This window comes from Glossina fuscipes, unplaced genomic scaffold, assembly GCF_014805625.2.
Source record: "Glossina fuscipes isolate IAEA_lab_2018 unplaced genomic scaffold, Yale_Gfus_2 204, whole genome shotgun sequence".
In the NCBI taxonomy this organism is placed as follows: domain Eukaryota; kingdom Metazoa; phylum Arthropoda; class Insecta; order Diptera; family Glossinidae; genus Glossina; species Glossina fuscipes.
In genome coordinates, this window is record NW_023998547.1 from 590,831 (window position 1) to 598,419 (window position 7,589).

A 7,589-nucleotide genomic window follows, 5' to 3' on the forward strand; every position below is an offset into this window, starting at 1 on the left:
TTTTTTTTTTCGCTTTTTTTTTTTTTTTTTTTTTTTTTTTTTTTTTTGTGTTTTTTTACCTATCTCTTTCTTAATTTTTCAGTAATTATCATTCATCGAGTTTTGTGCGCAATTTTTCTGCAAATTTATCATCACATTTTATTCGGTACATCATTCAATTCGAATAAAAAATAAAAAAAACAGTATTTAAAAGGAAAAGAAGTTAAAAAAAAAAAAATGAAAGAGAAAAAGAAAAAGCAAAACAATCGACCGATTAGTTGAGACATCAAACCTATAACATTACAAAACCAATCGAGCGCAGTGGACAGTGGACAGAGCTTACAGAAAAACCAATACAACACAATTCTACCACAACAGGCACATTATGGTTTAATTGCTGACGAAACACATCTGCGTACGCTGCTTACATATCGTAAGGATATCATTTATTGCCATTGATATAAAATCAATAAAAATTAAATTAAATGAAAGTTTTTGTTTATTAAAAAAAAAGAAAAAAAAACCGAGCTTAGTGGCAAAAACAACAACAACAGCAACATCAGATATTTAAAAAAACATTTCATACGAAATTTTATAATTCATTTAGATAATAAATTTTGTGCATTGGTTGGTTGACTCTCATCGTAAAGCAGTAAAATTAGGCAGATTTTTTTTTTTTTTCTTTCTTTTTTTGGCATTCATTTGGCAATAAGCAGAAAACGACCGTAGCAAAGCTACAATGCCTCCTTAAAACAATTTTTTATGAGAAAAAAATTTATATAGCACAACACTCAATAAAGTTGTAGACTGACACACAAACGACGACGCATCCATTCATACGAGTTTTAGATAATACCAATCTTCAAACGAAATCAATAGCAAAATTTCATAACATTTCCACCGCTAGTGTACAACCTACAACAATTGCTTGTTTTAGCGACGCTACACATGAAATTCACATTTTTTCGAGGTTTGGCGAAAAACCTGAGTTTTTCAGAGGAAAAATTTAACAATAATCTTTAGTTTGGGTATAGTTTGGGTGCCAAGAGCTGATGTGAATCTTTCCGCTAGCCTTTCTAAGGCAACACACAATGCCAAAGGCTGATGGCCCATTAATTAGGAAGCTTGAATTTGATGAATAGTTATGTGACCTGTAGGCAGAAACAAAAAATAAAGTTACAAAATTTGAAAAGCGTTCATTGAACTAAAGTAATTATATGTAATTACATATGTCTGTAGTCATCAGAAAGTCATCACTTTATCATTTATATGCGACGCAAACTTAAATGGCAAAACAAAGCAGAGCCGTCAACTTAAGCTGGGAAAATTAGCTACACGGTAGTAACGGTAGTATGAAGTATGATCTCTAAAGCGGCAGGAAAAGTTTTCAAACCAAACGAAGGGAAACAAAGCAAACAGAAGTACTTAGTCTAAGCAATTAAACTTAGCTGCCTTTTAGTCATTTAAAGCTAAGCAATCAAATCAATTACACAAAACTAGCCCCAACCTATGCACGCAAAAAAGGTAACTAGTGAAGAAAATGAGAAGAATGATATAAGCAGAAAAGCTCAGCAGTACTTGTAAGTCAAATTAAGCCAGCAAAACTAACTGATCTAAGCTTTCATAATCATCCAGTCTAAGTAAGCTGAGCTGGTCACCTTAAGCAGAATTGCTGGCCGGTTAAGAAAGCAAAATGAAGTCAACCTAAAGACTTAGATTAGGTAGTCCAAACTATCAAAATTAGCCTACTAGCTTACGTTAGTAAGGTCTAAGCTATTACGACTACCCAGCACAAAGCTTAACTGGCAACACTGGCCTTTTATGAGCGAAATAAAGCATACAAAGTTAGCCGAGTTAAACGAATTAATTAACCAATCTGGGTGATTAGAACTATTCATATAAGCAAACTAAGTAGACTACAGTACTCAACTGCAGTGGTAAAGAAAACACGTGCTCATCGAAAATCCCGCTGTTTATGGTTTACATATGCAGCGTCCTATTATAGCCTGCCTAAAGAAATTTGAAAATATGGCTTAACCAAACTTAACTTACTACCTAGACTAAGTAGTCTAAATTTGTTAATCTAAATAGAGGAGACCAATCAGGAGAGAGACTTTCCTTGTCCTCGTTAGGCATTTGCTGATTATAGATATTCGATAAAACTTCAAAATTCAATATCAGTCAAGCATTTTCAGACATTTACAGATGCTTAACATATTAACGCTTTCTATCACAGTACTAAGAATTTAGGAGGGCCATTACCGTCATTTGTACCTACATTCACGAGCATTAGACGGCCATGGACGGCAGTTACATCGCGTTACATACTAAGATGATGAACGAACTTTCATTTCATTACAAAATTGCACAATCAATCCGATAGATTTATGACCAGCCTAACATTCTTTATTAGTTTTAGAAAGCATGACCATCTATCAATAAGTTGCTAAGATCACTATGGACGAAAAAAACTGAATGCATATATCGTTGTCAGTTCCATTACGCGGATCCATCTGTCCATCTGTATCTAAGATCGCTATCAACAAAGGAACTGAAAGTATGTACCTTTGTCACGTCCATCTTTCAAACTGTTGGTAGGATCATTATAGACGAAGAAACTGAAAGCATATACTTTTTGCAGTGATTAGCATAGGGCAAGAAAGCAAAAGAGATTTGTGCATTTGCACAAACATTACCCATTATGCATAAGACTATGCACATATTGAAAAAAAATTTTTGTTAAAATGCAACCCTGATATATAAATATTGGTTAGGTGTAGAGCTTCGGGGTAAAAATGATCCTCAGCGGATTTACAACACACTTGATATGAGAACTAGGTACGTCTTTCACAATATTTTTATAATGCTACGAATTTTTTATCTTACCAATATATCGGGTAAAAACGAACAGAAAACAAACCGAATTTTACGACTTTATGTCAATCTTGCCCCTTGCAAGAAAGAGAATGGGCAACTACGACGACAAAAGTGATTTAGAGTTGCAATGAATGTGTGATGCTTAGTTTTTGATCTTCTTAAAGTTGCCGAAAATTTCACTAACCGAAACTACCGTTTGCTCCCTTTTTTTGTTGTATGACCAACCACTCAGCGTGTGTCTCCTTTTCGTGTAATCTGGTCACAGGCGAAAAGAGAAAGAGATAAGGAAGCGGTCGCAGTCTAGTGGTTGTGGGTAAAATCGGTAATTGTTTTGCCTTTACCGACTAAGGAGCTACGACCATAGTATATAATACTAGGAAACTGTGGATTCTAACATGATCGAATGCGGTAGATAACTACGGATTCAAATTTGATAGGTAACGGTAGGCAAAGGTGGACTCTAATCTGGCATGTTTTCATACCTAACATTGGATTCCAATTTGTAGTTCAAGATGGATTCTATCAAGGTTGGTAACGGTAAGCAAACGACGGTTCCTGACATCGTACGTAGCGGCGGACTCTAACACGGATGCAATCTAGCATGGTAGATAAGGATGGATTCTAACATGAATGCTAACACTGGATTCTAATACGATAGGTACTACGCGGATTTTATTTAGCATTCTTTTTAACACACGTATATGCAGTCTCTTTTCCTTTCCATTTTTTGTTGACATTCTAACAATTTCAGTGAAGTGAAGAGAGGAGAAGACACTATGGTTTTCCTTTGAACATATTGGAGATGTAAAAATGTTTTTTTGACTGAAGAGTTGAAATAATTTACTAAGAGGAGAATTGAGAACTGAATTAGAACTGAGAGAGTATCAGCCCCATTTAAAGTTTTTTTTTTTTAATATTACCAGTAACTCCGTGGATGTCCCGAGTGACCCCTTATTAGTGTAACACGGTGACGGCTAGGAAGAAGAAAGGAAAGAAAACATAATAGGAAAGGGGTGGCCGCAGCCTAGTGGGTATATCACCAATTGGTAAGAGTATGTGAAGGCATGCATGGCCGATTAGAGGTGATCGCCTCTATACTCCCAACACAATCAGAAAATAGGGAGAAAAGAACTATTTTCAAAAAAAAAAAGAATATTCTCTTTCCATATATATTCAAACAAATGGTTTGGTTGAAATGTAATATATAATCTTTTTTATATAAATGTATCAAAAATATAAGCTAAATCGCATTGAGGTTTGCGATTCTTAGCTATTCTACTACTCATGCTCTCTTTGCTTTTTCAAGCCAGTAGGTTGCGTTGGCACGAACTCGAATATATAATGGGTTTGATGACCTCCTCTGAATGTCGGCAAAGATATAGTAATGTTATGTGTTCCCTTAACGAAATGTTTAGCATCCAGTAGCTCAAACAAAATACTTTCATTGAATCCATTCCATATTTTGGTAAACCTAACGCCATCTTTAGTGAAAAAATGCTAAATTTTATCGTATTTTCCTTACTAAGCGACCGCTCGACATCAAAAGAAGAATTGCTATTATGTAATATGATGTAACTTTTTTTTCTTTATTATTTAGTAAAATAGAACTTTCCTCCCGCCTCTAAACGGACTTTTTTGTAATTTACAAAAAAAATTTCTTATAAAGAAACCGGTTCTCTTCCAATAATGAATAAATATTTCGATAAAAAGCATCAAATGAATTTTGTTACATGAATTTTGTTATATGTATGTAATATGTGTGCATAACTTATTAATTAAGCTATTTAAAAACAAGGGATCTTCCAAATTTTTGATATCACTTTGTTAAAATTACAAACCAAACTTCTTTTACATTCTTCTTCCTTCTCTTTCTTTTATCATATATTTTATGCATGTTACGAAACGAATTGAATAAAAACGAAAGTGTAAATATGCATTAAAATTTAGTTGATTTGTTAGGCAAATTAAAAAGAGAGAAAAAAAAAAAGAAGAAAACTTTCATTTTCATTGAATATTTAAAATTGACGATATCTTGTTAAAAAGAAAATGAATAAAAACATTTCTATATAAATTATTGTGCAAAGTTTTGCTTGCTTACCCACCTTTCGGTTGAAGACTCACTTCCTGGCAAACTAATTTCAGATATTTCTTCTTCTTCTTCTGTTAATAAGTCTGTAAATGTAAAGCAAAAAAGAAAACTATCAATATCTATAAATGAGGAAAAGATATTAATATTATATAATAATAATGTGTTAAGCTTTAACCTTGTAGTTCACTTGTTTGTGCATCCCTAGCATAATCGATAAGTCTAAGCTTAGAGAAGATCAGTCAATTGTCCAAAATTAGTCGTCAGCCTAAGTAATCGAAAGTAGAAGAGTAGAATTAGCTCACTTAAGCCGTCAAAGCTCAAGCCGTCAGCCAAAGCAAACAAAAGAATAAATAAAGCTGGTCAGTCTAAGCGCTCAAAACTAATTAGACCAAGTTGCCGTTGAGTGTAGTAAAAAAAATCAAGGCAGCCTAAGCAATTAAAACGAAATGCTAAATAGTCTTTGGCTTTTCTTTGATTGGGACGAGTTCCTCCATTCGTTGACAAAATGCATCAATCAATGGGGTCAATAAGTGAGTTGTCTAACAAGTAAGACATAATTGTTTTTTTTGGAAAATTAGATTCCTTTCTTCATAAGTTTTTACTTGACTTGTTCTTCGAAATATCGCATGGAAAAACCTGATATCGATTGTCATGCGATATATCGCACTCTTCCAAATATTCAATCTTGCTGAAACTAACGGTGATAGCTAAGCCGTGTGCATCGTAAAAAACACCATACATGGACATCGCCAATTTTTCGATTCATCATCCGATTCTGCTATGTCATCAGACTGGTTCATCCCCAATTACTTAATTGATGAGGAAATTCAAACAAAGCTTTAAATTTTCGATTGAAGTTGTCGCAGGAATTCGATCAACAGTGGGCGTCCATATTAAGCAGCATATTAAGCGTAGACAACTTTGGCTTCTTAACAGTGTACAGCTAGTTTTACGCATTTGCATTTTGGGTCCTCCATTGCCATAATATAGTTTTCTTTAATCGTCCTATAGGGAAGTGCACGACGTCTATCGTTAGTACTTGTAGGAACATGCTCCAATTGTGACCAGATTCTCTATAACGTTTATCGAGGCTTTCTTCAGTTTCGTTTGGCGCTCGATCTTTCAAAAGAAGAAATTCACTTTTTCTCAAGGGGGTGAAGAGATCAATTTTTTAGTTTTGTCGACTCGAATGTTAAGGTGTTTTACTTGTTATCGTCTGAACGTATCTTTGATTTAACGCTGAAGAAATCCTTTTACGTTCAGCATCATCTTTAGTTAGGTTCGTTAACCAGATTCACATTTCACATCATCCTAGTAAGTGATTTGTACAGAAATTAACTTTGCAAAAAGTCTTCTCACTTTTTCAAAGCAGCAATGAGATCTAAACCTATTTAGGTACAGATTGCCTTCAAATTCTCAAACAATCTTATAATAGATAGCAATACTTGCCGATATTGGGTCGTAATGTTGCGGACAACAGGCCTTAAAATTGCAGCAAAGGATCCTGTACTAGGATTTTTTGCGTAAAGACAGTCCTGGGAGATGATATTAAGTGACCCATAATGTATTATGTTTGTTAAAGACTTTTTTTATTTGGAAAGTATTTGAAAACTGTTAGTTAAACAAGAAATCTGCACAACTTTCACATAAATTGATTGAGAACTAACTAAAAAACAAAAAAAAAAAAAAAAAAGAAAAAGAAAAAGAAAACCCGCATTAAGATTCTTCTAACGTTCTCAATTTCATGGACTGGCTTTTTATTTTGCATAAGTAAGATAAGCCTTAAAAAATAATATTTTCAAGATTTTTCCAAACATTCAATCATAAAATGCTCAAACCGTTCTCTATTGAATATAGGTAAACCTGTTGACTACATTTGCAATTTTATGGTATCATATCACTTGACTCGCTTTGTCTCTCAATGTTCTTAACAACTTGTTCTTTGTTAATTTAAAAGCGAAAATTTTCTTAATAACCAGAGTGCATTGCTTTTTATTCTAAATAAAAGTCCACAACGCATACTCTTAAGCATATTAAACAAATCACTTACCGTTTATTATAATTATTAAATATTTTGTTGTTTAGAAAAGAAAAAAAAAAAAGAAGAAGAAGAAGAAAAATGCGGAATACAACACGCAATAGTTAAAGACTTCATTGAGAAAATAAGCAACAATTTTACAGAAAAAAAAAACAAGTTTTCCTAAATTGCGACCCAGTTGCCTAGTTTGTTACACATACCACCAAAAACCATTATTTGGCTTCAATTTTAAGTGTATTTACATGCGCAGAGTAATAAATACATTGTTATGCTAAGACACAAACAAAACCCGAAAGAGAGACGACACTCATATTTTCTTTATATACGTTTACTCATGCGCAGAAAACAAGTGCATACTCGAAGCAAGCAATAAGGAGACAAATAAAAAGAGAGCAAAAATTACTTTTTTTTTAAATTGAGTTCAAAACCATTTTTTATTCATTCAGCACTAAAGGATGAAAGTCTACTCTATTCATAATCTTGCTTGCAATATTCCTAATACGCTTGTCATCTTGATTATGGCATCGATATAATCAATGCTTGTCCGTCCATCCGTCCGAGCTTTTATCGAGATGTGCTTATCATCTTGATTATGGCATGGATATA

At 33.5% G+C, this 7,589-nt stretch overlaps 1 protein-coding gene and 1 long non-coding RNA gene across 3 annotated transcripts in view; one reads left to right on the plus strand and one right to left on the minus strand.

The window, feature by feature from the left end:
- Positions 1 to 7,589, plus strand: part of LOC119642044 — a 164,654-nt gene that overhangs the window by 14,184 nt on the left and 142,881 nt on the right. The gene's annotated exons all lie outside the window — the stretch shown is intronic.
- LOC119642039 overlaps positions 1 to 7,589 on the minus strand; it is a 39,146-nt gene that overhangs the window by 12,429 nt on the left and 19,128 nt on the right. For both annotated transcript variants that reach the window (XM_038041001.1, XM_038041000.1), the window contains exon 2: positions 4,959 to 5,028. The gene's annotated coding sequence lies outside the window, so the exon portion shown is untranslated. The remainder of the gene's footprint in view (positions 1 to 4,958; positions 5,029 to 7,589) is intronic.